General features: G+C 42.2%; 1 non-coding gene across 1 annotated transcript; it reads left to right on the forward strand.

Moving 5' to 3' along the window:
* The first annotated feature begins 1,255 nt into the window (after nucleotides 1-1,255).
* LOC120668221 lies at nucleotides 1,256-1,362 on the forward strand. The gene has a single exon (XR_005672319.1). It is a non-coding gene; the product is annotated as a small nucleolar RNA R71 (small nucleolar RNA).
* Nucleotides 1,363-13,860: the final 12,498 nt, after the last annotated feature.

A 13,860-nucleotide genomic window follows, 5' to 3' on the forward strand; every position in this document is an offset into this window, starting at 1 on the left:
CTTCAGCACAACATCTGGCGCCTCCTGGTGGTTTAGGTCGCCTAGGGGCTCTACTGGAGTGTCTTGGGTTTCCTCTTTATTTTGTTCAAGTTGATTAGTGGCAATGGTTGTTTCCTCGGAGAAGAAACCCTCTTCCTCTCCCTCTAAGACTAGATTTAAAGGCTCTCTAAAAGCATTTATATAATTAATACTCTCTATCTCCTCTATATCGGGAGTGAGATTAATGAGCACTTTAGATGCCGGTAGGAAATCAAAGTCATATTTTAAACCATTAATATTAAGTGTGATTTTACCTTTTTCATTATTAACTACTGCATTAACCAACTTAAGAAAAGGTCTACCAAAAATTAAATTAACATTACTATTGTAGACATTAATCACATAAAAATCAGTTGGTATAATTTTATCAGCAAAGTTAACTTCAATATTTTTTATTAAGCCTACAGGTTTAATTATTTCGTTACTAGAAAGTTTAATCCTAAGATTGGTAGAAACTAAACATGGTTTAACACTTAACTTAGAATAAACTTCATAGCTCATTGTACTTACCTGGGCTTCCATGGAGCAGTGGATGTTGTTGAAGTCTTCTTTGTTGATGGAGCATGAAATTCCAGTTGAAGATTCCTCAGCAAGTAAATGGACGATAACCTCCTCAGTAAGTGATGACTCCGGCTTGACTCCGATCACTCGCTTCACTTCAGAGACAAAGTCACTATCCAGCTCCTCTTCTTGGAATAATTTCTGCAGCATCTCCCCTGTATCTTGACTATCAGAATTCCTCCTTAGTGGCATTTCTGGTGGAAACATCTCCTCTTCTTCTACTAAGTCTTCTGGTGGGAGTGGTCCTGCACACTTGAGTGCATCTCCAAACTCCACTGGCATCCAGCTCATTCTCTCGAACTCTGTCAAAGGTTTTGCACTGGCAAGACTTCTGTACACACTCTTGATATCCTCTTGAGGTGCAAAACTTCTGAACTCTTCCTCATCAAATGCATAAGGCACTGGAGTCTTTCTGGCAGGTAGCTGATCTTCAAATATGGTAGGTGTAGGCGCCATGAGTTCCTCTTCTGACTCCTCTACCTTCATTTCTTTCCGCTCTCTCTCATTCTTGGAAGTCAGACAGATATTCAATAGTACCTTTTTGGCTTTACTGCTTGACTTGCTCATGAGTGATCCTCCTGCACAAGTGTTGACATATCTGAAGGCTTCTGACGTCAGACCAAAGTAGAATATCTGTATGGCATCTTCTGGCGTCACTCCAAGTAGTGGTCCTTATAATAGCAAGTCGTTAAGTCTCTCCCAAGCTTCGTCGATGTCCTCATCTTCCTTCTGCTCAAAGTTCCAAATTTCCTTCCTTAGCTTGTGAACTCGAAGTAGAGAGAAGAACTTGGTGATGAATTTCTGTTCTAGAAGTCTCCAATCTCCTTGAGCTTCTACTGAGGCAACTTGGTACCACCTTTTGGCTTTATCGACGAGGGTAAATGGAAAGAGGTTCCACTTCACCCACTCAGCTGGGACTCCTTCTTGATGAAATGTGTGGCAGACTTGGTTGAATTTCTCCAAGTGCTTGTATGGATTCTCGTCGTCTTCTCCACTGAACAAATTTTCGGCAGCAATCCGGATGATTCCTGGCTTAAGCTCGTAGGATTCTGCCGCTAGCTTTGCATTTGATTCTTGAAACTTCAAATCCTTAGCTTTTGGAGTTGAAAGCTCTCTTAGCATTAGATTCTGCAGATCTTCAAGCAATGTTGTCATACCTGACACAAAACAAAAACAAAAATCTATGACAGCAAAGTTGCTGGGTTAGTCTAAACTAAGAACGAAAACAAGAACGATGAACGAACGCAAGAACACAATTAGAAAAACAAGAACGTAATTAGAGCACTCTAAGCAATTAGAAACTAAGATTAGAACACAAAAGCTAATTAGAACACAAATTAGAAAACTATTAGCACACAATTAGAACTAGATTAGCAAACAATTAGAAGACACACACTAACTATCAAAACTAGTAGTAAAAGGCTAATACAAGATTTATAATTACTTAAACGATAGTTTTCCTCAGCAACGGCGCCAGAAAAGCTTGTTGACGGCACTTAAGCACGTCAAACCTTATACTGCAAGCGACAGTATCGTGGTAGCTTTTCCCCAGGATGAGTATCTTGGGTTTTGTCAATCCGTGGATAACTATGTTTAAACTACTATTAATCTAGTATTAGACAATTACTAGATAGCTCTAATAGATCTAGACAAACAAAGGGATGATATAAGACTATCTAATCACACTCTAATCTAAGTCTAATCTATAGCATATGATGATATAAAGCAAGATAAACAAGGTATAAACTACTAAGCGAGATTAATATGAAGCTAATACGGCGAAGGATTCCACAAGAGATATGAGGCAAACTTCTTATAAACTAAGAACCACCTTAAGCATAGATCTAGCATGAAACATAGAATAAACATGATAACGAATGTCATAGACTTGCTCGAACTTTTCTCCGGCCCTATTGTCACCTAAAACCAGATAATCGACGAACTAGCAAGCCTAAACCATCTCTAAACATGAGTAGATTCAATCAACTAATTAAAGTAAAAAGATCTACTAAAAGACATGAAGACGTCTAATCTTGGCCAAGATTTCATGTAGAGATTAAGCATTGCAAAGACATGGATCATATATCATGCATAAACAAGAAGCTAATTGTCTAAAGACAAACTTTATTGATCGAACTTAAGGTTTTATCAAAGTATCATAAGAAGAACAAGGAGTTACTCGAGATACATCTTGAAATTGCAGCACAATCGTCGAAGTTGACGAGACGAAGTACATGTTGAAAGATTATCACGAGCGCCCTCGGGATGGGGCCTGGTCGGCCGACCAGAGGGGCCTGGGTCGGCCGACCAGAGGCCCTCCTGCCTCCTCTTGCTTCCTCCTTTTGCCTAGATCTACTTCTCGCCGAGTTGAGTGACTTTGGACCCCTAACCCTAAGCAGAGAGCCCTGGATACAAATGAATTCGATGATCTCTCCCTCTAGGAAGGCCTCATATATATAGTCCGGAGGGTGCCCTATACATGGAAAGTCTAAGTTTGGTTGGATGAGGCTTCTATGATCTATTTCCATGTATATACATGTCTCATGGCAGGTTCCAACTTGCACATAGCATATCTTGCTTGGAGTGGAAGTTGAACTCTAGTCCTTCTCGGATTCCTATTTTGCCCGTTCTGCAGCCCTTGGTATTTCGACCATTACTTTCTCATATGAAGTCCAATTAAGGCAAGTTCTATATCAAAATTATAGAGCTCGAAGAGATCTACAACTTTGGTATTCAAACTTTCTTCATTTGACGTCGTTAAAATCCCCGAATAGGGCCCACAAGCTGCTGCTGTCCTGAAATCCGAGAATATTCCGAGATTTGATTTGATCTAGGATTGATGTCATGATAATCCTTCCTTATCTTCAATTCCTTCATACTTTAATAAATCATATGATGAAATCATATTTTACTAACAATTAACCCCATTTTAGAGTATGCTCTTTGGTTTTGCACTTTATTAAATATTGCAGGAAAATGCGGCATAATTGCAATAATTAAGAAGGCTACTCATTGATGGATCAATGCTACAAGGCCCAAGCCCATTATGGAGAAGGTTCTGGAGGCAAAGGATTGCTTAAGGATGAAGATTATGAAGACAAGGAAGGTTTATCAAGAGTCCAATCCAACCCCCAATTAACTCTCGGAATATTCTCGGATTCCAGGACAGCAGCACCTTCCGGGCCCCATTCGGAGACCTTAACTACGTCAAATGAAGAAGGTCCAGTTGACAAAGTTGTAGATCTCTTCGAGCTCTACAATTTAGAGTCCGGTTAGCATTATTTGGACTTCGGATGAGGGAGTTATGGTCGAAATAGTAAAGGCTGCAGAATATGGAAAGCTGATTTCGGGAAGGACTAGGATAAGGACTTCTTATCCAAGCAAGGAAGCTTCATGGACGCCCAAGAACCTTCAAGATACATGCTTTAGGTGTCTTAGGACTCTTGTAAACCGACCTATTAGATTCCATGTATAGGGGACTCTCCGGACTATATATACGGGGCCTCCCTAGATAGAGAGGCATCGAATTCATTGTAAACCAGCGCTCCAAAGTTAGGGTTGAGGGTCCAACTTCGCAAGACTCGTCGAGAAGGAGATCTCGGCGAAAGGAGGCGGCGAGAGGAGGCAGGAACAGAGGGGGTCGGCCGACCTACCCCCTAGGGTCGGCCGACCCAACCTGTTCCCAGGGAGATTCGGGGTCATCTTTCGATATGTTGATCGTCTCGCCGAATTCGACAACTATGCGCTTCAAGTTCATGGTGTATCTCGAGTAACTCTCTGTTCTTCTTATTTTACTATAATAAACCTTGAGTTCGATCAATGAAATAGTCTCTTTGCTATTAGTTCTTTGTTTATACATGATCTATGATCCATGTCTTTGCAATGCTTCATCTCTACATGTGATTAGGCCTAGATTGATATATCCACATGTCTTTAGTAGATCTTTTTACTTTAATTAGTTGATTGAATCTGCTCATGCTTAGAGATGGTTTAGGTTTGCTAGTTCGTCGATTACCCTGACTTATGTGACAAGTGGTTGGAGGGAAAGGTTGGAGCAAGTCTATGACATTCATGATCATGTTTAATCTATGTTTCACGTTAGATCCATGCTTAGGGTGGTTCCTAGTTTATAAGAAGTTTGTCTCATATCTCTTGCTAATCCCTTAGCCGTTTTAGCATCATAATCAATCTTGCTTGTTGATCCTATCGAGCTCTTGTTCTTGATCCGGTTTATGCTATAGTCTAGTTTTATATCCAGTTTATGCTTTAGTTCGTTTCATATCTAATTTATAATTAGAATACCGTTTATTATCCTTTAGTTTAGTTTAGATATAGATTAGTCAATAATTAGACTATCTTTTATCCTTTAGTTTATTTAGATCTATTAGAGCTAGTTAGTAATTGATTAATCCTTGATTAATAGTAGTTTAAACCTAGTTTTCCAGGGATTGACAAAACCCTTGATACTCATCTCAGGGAAAGGCTACACCGATACTGTGCGCTTGCAGTATAAGGTTTGGCGTGCTTAAGTGCCGTCAACAAAGTGCGATCCCCGGCTCCTGTATGCCCCGTCTCAGGAGCGCACCGCCCGCCGGTATCTGGTGGCGACATGGTGAAGCATTCTATGACCTTCTTCCTTGATTTCTTGTCGCCGTGGTGGGAGTCACTGTCATTGGAGCTCGAAGAAGACGTCGTGTACTCGCTGGAGGTAGTGGAACTGTCCTTGCTCTGAGCGATGACCACCTACTAGCCCTTGTACGTGTCGACATTCTTATTGCAGTCGTAGTAGCGCTTGGACCACTCTCTATGCTTCTTGGAAGAGTGCTTGTGCTTGGAGTAGTGCTCGCGGCGCTCGCAGTGGGTGGTCGAAGTCCCTGCTGGAGCTCTTCTTCTTCGGGCACTCAGTAACAAAGTGACCCGTCTTTCCGCAGTTGCAGTGGGCCTTCCCTCTTCCTTGGCGGTTGTTGAAGGCACGCTGAAACTTGTGAATCACAAGTGCGAGTTCATCATCGCCCATCACCTCCAACTACTCATATATAATAGACACAAGGGAAGCCAAAGATAAGCCAACAGAAGAAGAGTTAGCACAAGAACCGCTCCCACCAACTAGGGCTTTGGACTTGGGGCTCGAGGAATCGGATCTTCCTTTCATGCGAGCTCGTGAGAGCTTCTCCATCTCCATAGCCTTGAGCTTGCTGAAGAGCTCATCCATAGTGAGGGCGCCATAGCTAGATGACTCTATGATCGTCTGCACCTTCACTTCCTAGATTTTCTGATCCAAGGCATAGAGGAGTTTCATTGCCTTCTCATGGTCACAATATATCTAGGATCTTCGTGGCTTGTTAGCACGCACTTTGTTCAAAATCGCTTGAAAGTGACTGAATATCGTGTCGATGCTCTCACTCGGCATCTATTGGAAGTTCTTATACTCCCGTCGAGGAGTCTCAAAGAGATGAGCCTTGACTTGGTTGGTCCTTTCATGAAAGTTCACCAACCTAGTCTAGATCTCCCGTGCAAGTAGGCAGTCGCTCACACAGTCAAACTCAGGCCGAGCCAATCAAGCAATTACGGCATTGAGTGCCTTGCTATTGGCCTCATGCTGCTCCTTCTGAGCAGGAGTTGTGTGCTGGTCAAGCACAACGTAGTCTGGGTTCTGGCAAACCTCCCAGACCTTAGAACCTAGACTCTGTTGATATGTGCGCATGTGCACCTTCCAGTAGTCATAATTGGTCCCATCGAAGGTGGGAGCCTTACCAGGTGAACTCATGGTCGCAAGCGGGTTTCGAACCAATGAAGGTTAATGAGAAACCAACCTGGCTCTGATATCACTTGTAGGACAAAGACAAAGTGACCTAGAGGGGGATGAATAGGAGCTTCTGTTGGCGCTCCTTAAGTACCTATTTTATTATACAATTAGGAGTTGTTTTGGTAAATTCTTCGGGATGGTTTATGTTCTAACCCGCCACTTGGCACCCGAACTTGACCGTTTTCGATTTTGTCCTGGATTTTGGAGCATGTTGCATTTTGACAGGAATTTGGACATTTTCGGAGATGTTTTGACGCATGGTTACAACTGGGCTAAGATGAGGAATAAAAGGAAGATTCAACAAGCAAAAGATGGGACCGAAAGGGGCCAGAAAAGGCCTAGGACGGCCGGACTAGCCATTTTCGGAGTCCAATCGATCTCGGTTTTCTTCAGCGCGAAGTATGCGTCAACCCTAATCTATGTTTTACCAAAACAACCGACCATATCTGCCTATAAATACCCCGAAGCTGCCGTCAAAGAAGAGTAATCCAGGGGGATTGCGGGAGCATCCAAAGAGATCACAGAGATCGCAGAGAAGAGCATCCAAAGATACATTCGAGTTAGACACAAGAGAAAGGGACACCGGAGGCCTCATCGTCCCTCGGTGCCGCTACAAGTTGGAGGACAGCAAGGGATCCATCCCTTGCCGGAGATTTCACCACCATGATCGACTATGCTTCGCTTAGCTTCATGGGGTAAAGTCCTCGTTTGTTCATGGGGTTGTAAGGAGATCTTGAGTTGTAATTGTCGAATCCTTTATGAGATTGATCTATCACGATTCTTGTTGATGATGCTTTGATGCCTAATAGTTCGCGACTTGGCTTTGGGTTTGCTTTGCTCTTGCATGGTTTACTTAGATTACATCAACTATCGTGTTCTTGTTGATTCGTTACCGATTATCCTCGTGTAGTGACAGTATGCGGGAGGGAAAGGTTTTGATCTTGGAACACACCTTTGGTAGATTAGATCCGTTCTTCATTGCTTGGCGATTACATCTCTAGTGATCCTAGACCCTATGGACAAATGCTCTTCATATCTTGTGCACACATCTATCATTGCTCACTAGTCTAGATTAGATTAGATTGGTTAGATTAGATCTATTTCACACTCAAACACTCAATATAGATCTTTTACCAACATCATTAGTGCTTAGTAATACACTTGTTCCGTGGATTGATAAACCTTGGGGGAATACTCTAAGGGAAAAGCTACATGATCCGTGCGCTTGCGGTACGTAAATTGGCGCTTTAAGAAGCGTCAACAAGCTTTTCTGGCGCCGTTGCCGGGGAACAAGCGATTTTGCTACGTTTAACTTTGTATTAATTTTGTTGGTTACTAACACCTAACTTTTTCCCTAGAAAATTTTTGTTTTTGTTTTTTTGTTTTGATTGTCTAGATGGGCCATCTCATTCAACACGTGGAGGAAGGAGAAAAATCACTAAGGGATTATGCAAGTCCGCGATCGGAGGACTTCGACATGCAAAAATCAGATTCGGTGTTGCGAGCCACCGAGTACGAGATCAAGCCTCAAATCATTAAGATGGCGGCGGCAAACCCCTTTAGAGGAGATGAGACGGACAACCCATATAGACATATCAAGTGGTTCACAATGCTATGCAACACGGTACAACAAGACGGAGTTCTGCTAGCTTGGTTTAGATGGAATCTTTTCCCATACTCACTTGCGGAAGAAGCGAGAAGATGGTTTGCACTTGCATCCTTCGTGGTAAAAGGAAATTGCGATGACTTGATGAAGAAATTTTGCGAGCGGTTCTTTCCATTAAGCAAGGTTCAACATATTCGGAAGCAAGTGATCAACTTCACGCAAGGAGAAGAAGAAGGGATAGATCGCGCATGGGATAGATTCAATGGATTGATTGAACAAGGACCGAAGCTCGGATTTTCCGGTGAAGTACTCTTGCGTACCTTTTATTTTTCCCTAACCCCCGAGTCCATGCAATTTGTTCAAATGTGTGCAGGAGGAGATCTCATGGAGAAAACACTCACGGAAGCCGCCTGTTGGCGCTCCTTAAGTACCCCTTTTATCACTTGTTTATCCTTGATAATGGCATGAATTTAATATCAAAATCACTAACCGTCCTAACCCCGGCCTAATTATTGGTCATTTTCACATATGCACATATATTTTGGAGGAACTTCGTTTTTGCAGGTTTTTGGCCTATTTTGGAGCATGAAATGACGAGGCCCGTGATCGAGCACTAACACGGAGAAAGACGAAGGCCAAAGCCCAAAGGAAGGACCAAAGCCCATGTTGATTCGAAGCACATTCAAGCACATCCATCCTCCAAGAGAGCCCAAAGGACCAAGCCCACGAAGATGAGATCAAGATACTTCGGGATTAAGCAAAGCAAATGAAGATTTAAGGAAGGATTCCCTATCCTATCCTTTCCTCGAAGATATCTCCAAGATAACAATGTCCAAAGGGGTGCAATCGTGAAGGACAGAAACTCTAGAAGATGCGAGGAGTCTACACGCCAAAGATGAGACCGAGGCGAGCCCGAAAAGGGGTAGGCCGGCTGGCCTAGGCCCATGGGGCCGGCCGGCCCAGCCCTTTTCTGAGGCGGTTCGGCCTCCCCTTCGACCAGTAGCTTCCTTGGCTTATAAATAGCTCGCACCTTATTCAACTCGAAGCATCCATCCACCCAGAACTTGACGAAAACCTAGGGTCAAGACCGGAGGGAGACGACGGCCGCCGCAAGTCTTCGAAGTTGTCTAGGAGATGGTTTAGGCCGACCCTAGCCGCCGTGGCCTCCCTGCGTGGTTGTGCCATGGCGGAGTTCAAGAGCTAGTTGGAATCATCGATGGTGTGCACATGGTGGTGATGATCCAAACGAATCTATTATGTGAGTAATGGTAATCATGTCTTCCGAATCTATTAGCGATCATATTCTCCTCTTTCGATTTCATTCTTCTCTTTGGGTTTGCTTCATCTTAGATCTATTATCGAGATAGATCGCTTAGAATGATCTTGTAGTCATGGTGGCTAGAGGTTCATGGCGGAACTACCAAAGGGGGTTCGACTTGCTTCAGGGTATCTTGTTGAAAGGGGTGGCGTCGTGACAGGCCGTTGCCACTTAGTAGGTGGGGTATCGAGGGATCGGATTGGAGATTTTGGGTTTAAAGATGCTTTTAATTGAGATGCATGATTTATCCGCTCATTAGCTTGAACTACAACTAGATGACGATAGGCCTAGTCATATCTTTGGTTTTGCCATGATTAAGCCTATATTCATGGATGAGATCAACCTTCACATATCACTCATATCTATTAAAGGTTTACCCTTCATATTCAATCAATGCTTCATGTTAGGATAGATCTATTAGATTAGATGGAAAACCTTAGGTAGTTCTTCGTCGATCCACGGATTGATAAACCTTGGGCGAATACTCTGAGGGAAAAGCTACACGAAACCGTGCACTTGCGGTATACAAATCGGGGCGCTAAGGAGCGTCAACAAGCTTTTCTAGCGCCGTTGCCGGGGATCGGCAACACGAACCCTAGGGCGATCTATCTAGTTTTTGGACTAACCCTAATTTTATTATTGCATATATCCTGTGTTTCTTGTTTGTGTCCATGAATGCAGGTAAAACCCTAGACACAAAGTGATTGAGAAGTTCTCAACGTCCGTACTTTGACAAGTCCAATCTCACTCAAGCAAGTTGATGGCTACGTGAAGACCCGCTCTTTAGTGGTAGGTGCTAACTTTTGTTAGTGGCACAGCATCCGCTATCGAGTCCCCACTCCCAAAAGCAAAAGATGATAAATAAGGTACGCCGCCGTGTCAATTTATTTTAAAGACTAATGTTTTTGGAAAAAAAATTTGTTTGTTCAAGCAATAGGTATGAAGCATGCCCGCGAAGAAAATCGTGCGATCGGATCATCATCATCTCCAAAGTGTTACTGTTGTAATGAGTTTTTCGTCCAAGATCAGAGAAGTACCATGAGAAAATAATAGATTATTTTGAAGCTCCATCAAGTCTACTTTCCAACGCATCAAGAATCATGAATTTTGGAGATCGGTGTGAAGAGTTATGATAAAATCTTTCAACGCTGCGCGTTCTGAAATGTCTCGGGACAGAGCATAATGCCAGAGTAAAACGACCATAACTTCTTCATCCGGAGTCCGTTTGGGATCAATGACCACTCGTTGAAAAGATAATTTCATAAGGCTCTCCATGGAGTAGAATTTTGGTACATGTTCTGTGCAGGATGATCAAGTAATTAAATGAAGAAGAGGCAGCAACAAACAATGGAGAAAGAGATGACGATGTCGCAAGATGTTTGGAGAACCTTGTGCACAAAAGTTGATGATTTGAAGTTGACCAATGCTAGAGGCAACAAAATTAGAGGAACCATGATGCCACCCATCTTCTCTATGGGATGCTCAAGAAGCTTCTAGTCAAGTGCAATCAAAGAAAGAGACCGCTCTGATCATCGACACAAAGCACGGGAGCCTCCTTCGATCCCGACACCTTAGGCAAAGCAAGAACCATGGAGACAGACCATTGGAGCCATGCTACTCGCTGGTGAATCAATGGTGATGACCTTGAAGCCAAGGATGCACAACAAGACGCTCCGAAGACCACAAGATCAAGATCATCGACATCTTCGGATCGATTCGTAAGAAGTCATTGTTATCATCAATATTATGCTCAACCTCAGAAGAAAATAGCAGAATATTTTTGCATATTCAAAAGCTCCACGAAGTTCCCGTCCCAACCAATCAAGAACCAAGTCAATCGGAGATTCCTACAAGCGGGTATGGCCAAAACATTGAAGGTTGTGCACTCTGAAAATTTCTGGACAGCACGCAGCGCCAAAAGTGAAACGGGCATAACTCCCTCGTTTGGATTCCGTTTAAGATGAATGACCACTCGTTGGAAAGGTAATTTCATAAACATTTCAATAGAGCTATATTTTGGTATATGTTCTGTTGAGTATACATGAGAGATTCCACGAAGAAGAGGCAGGAGCAACGCGATGAGAACAAGATAGAAAAGATGACGATGACAACAATGAAGAGGAGCTTGGGCGATGTTTTCATCAAGCGTACATGAAAAAATTCAGAGGCTTGGAGCAGAGGAAGAACCCCAATGACATTGGCAAATGAAGGCACAAGCGGTTGACCTTCGACAAACGAGGATGTTGCAAACAAACCACGACGGATTACAAGAGCACAACATTCAACACATGGAGACGTGAGAAGCAAATCACGACGGACCACGAGGAGTGCATCTAGATGACATCTCGCACAAAGCACCACGACTCCAATGAGTATAAAAAAGCTCCGAGGCTAAGGTACACAGTAAATTCTCATGCTTCTATTGGTTTTGTTGATAATCTTTAAAAATCTCATGCTCGAACCGATAGTCGGAATGAAAGTTTAAATTCTATGCCTTGTTCTTTTCATGATGATAGGCTAGAGTTTCTTGAGAAGGTTGATTTCATGCTTAAAGAACCTCTGCCTAATAATGAGCTCCGCGCTATGTAAGAAACACATGCTGCATTTAATTACACCATGCCTTGTTGATGAAATTTAATTGAGGATGTGATTATGTTGCATATGTTTATAAATAATTGCAAATCTCGATCTTGCTTTGCGCTTGGTCAAGCTCATGACCCTAAAAGAGCACATGTCGGGAGAAGCCCCGAATTTCACTAACCATGCAGGACATGAAACTCAAATGATGAGGAGGGAAACTGTGCCCAAAATTTTGAACACCATCATCAACATCTTCAAGTTTCAAGAACGGATGTCGCTAAGCCTCATCAATTTTGTGCGCAAGTCCAGAGATTTACAATGCAAGAAAGTTGAATATTCAGGATCTCCATCAAGTCCTCGTTTCAACGCATCCATGATCGATACAATTGAAGACCCACGGGAGGAGCTATGTCTCAAACATCGGATATGCACGTGCTGAAATCAGCACGGGGCAGATTGCAGTGACGGGAAAAAGGGGCATAACTCCCTCAATTGGAATGCGTTTTGGGCAAATGAAGACTTGTTGGAAAGAAGATTTTGTGCACCTTGCATTGGATCAATTGTTTGGTGCAATTCTCAATCTGTACAGAGAAGAAAATCCGTGAAAAGAAAGGTAGCGACGAAGGACAACAAAGGAGGTGACCATGATGTGAGAGACGATTAGGCAAGTCTTCCATTAAGCGTGATTGATCATGTCCAACATGGAAAGTGGAATAAGAGCTGCATGGAACACCTTCACCTCTTGCATGAAGGACCATGGCTTCGCATCAATGAGAAGGTATGTAAGAAAGTCGAGCTCTATGACTCTAAATGAAGCGCTTTGCGGGAGGCAACCCGATCTTTTGTGTTATATATATTAATATGATCGTCTACATTGCACTCTTTAATCGGAATATCAAGTAACATTGTACCATTGCTCTAATAAAAACCACAACTTCATGTTGTTCATTCTAAATGTTATTGAGGGAGCACCTTGTTATTTGATCTTGGGAAACTTGTAGACCTAATTGTGTTCCTATTAGTGTTTAGAGTCTTTTTCTTTGTGTCTTTTTAGAGAGATTTATGAAGCATTGTACCACCCTTTGATTCTAAACTTGTGGCTAGTTAACTTAGGCTAACTTTTTGTTTTGTTTTAGACCACCTCATCATGTCATATCATTTTGTTCACCCACCCCGTGTTGCATTGCATACCATGTTGTTTATCTCACCCTTACATTGCATTGCATGTTGTATTTAAGAAAAAAAATCTTTTCTAAAAACATTGACTAGCCTCGCTTTTGAGATCCTAAAACCCTTAGGAAAACCACTCATAGAGCAATCCCAAAACCATAGGGTATGTTTTTCATTCAAAAAAAAATCTAACTTTTGTTTCTCTCTAGTTTTTTTTAAAACCACCTTAGATAGAATTTCTATACCCAACACTCTCTTTTCAAAATTTTTGTTTTAAGCCAAAAATATAGGAAACCCATAAACCTACTTCTAAAACCTTGTTAGCTCGGTCGCTTGGTCCTTTTCGATAAATAACCTTTTCATTGACAAAAGCCTCACTTCTTATGAAGTGTCGCGAAGGCTTTTTGTCACTCTTAGCAATTGTTTTTGAATAAGCTAGTTGCGGAACAACATCGAAAGGTCCCTTCAACCTTGCTAACACTTGTTTTTGCTAACTTTGCATTTGCACTTTGCATCCATTCCATTGTTCATGCACTCATTTTGCTAGCTTGGTCTCAACTTTATTGATGAAAGCTTTCATATCCATGTTAATGCTTCACGTGAGCATTTTCCTTTTTGCAATCTTGTGTAAACATGGTGTTTAAACATGATTGAAGACCATCATCATTTAGTTACCAAGCTATGAGGTTGCATTTGGTTGGTTTATAAGCTTTGTAATGCGCTTTATTTTTTTTCTTGTGCTATGAAGGCCTATTGATCTTGGGATAGACATGGTGTTTT

This window comes from Panicum virgatum, chromosome 3N, assembly GCF_016808335.1.
Source record: "Panicum virgatum strain AP13 chromosome 3N, P.virgatum_v5, whole genome shotgun sequence".
Taxonomy (NCBI): domain Eukaryota; kingdom Viridiplantae; phylum Streptophyta; class Magnoliopsida; order Poales; family Poaceae; genus Panicum; species Panicum virgatum.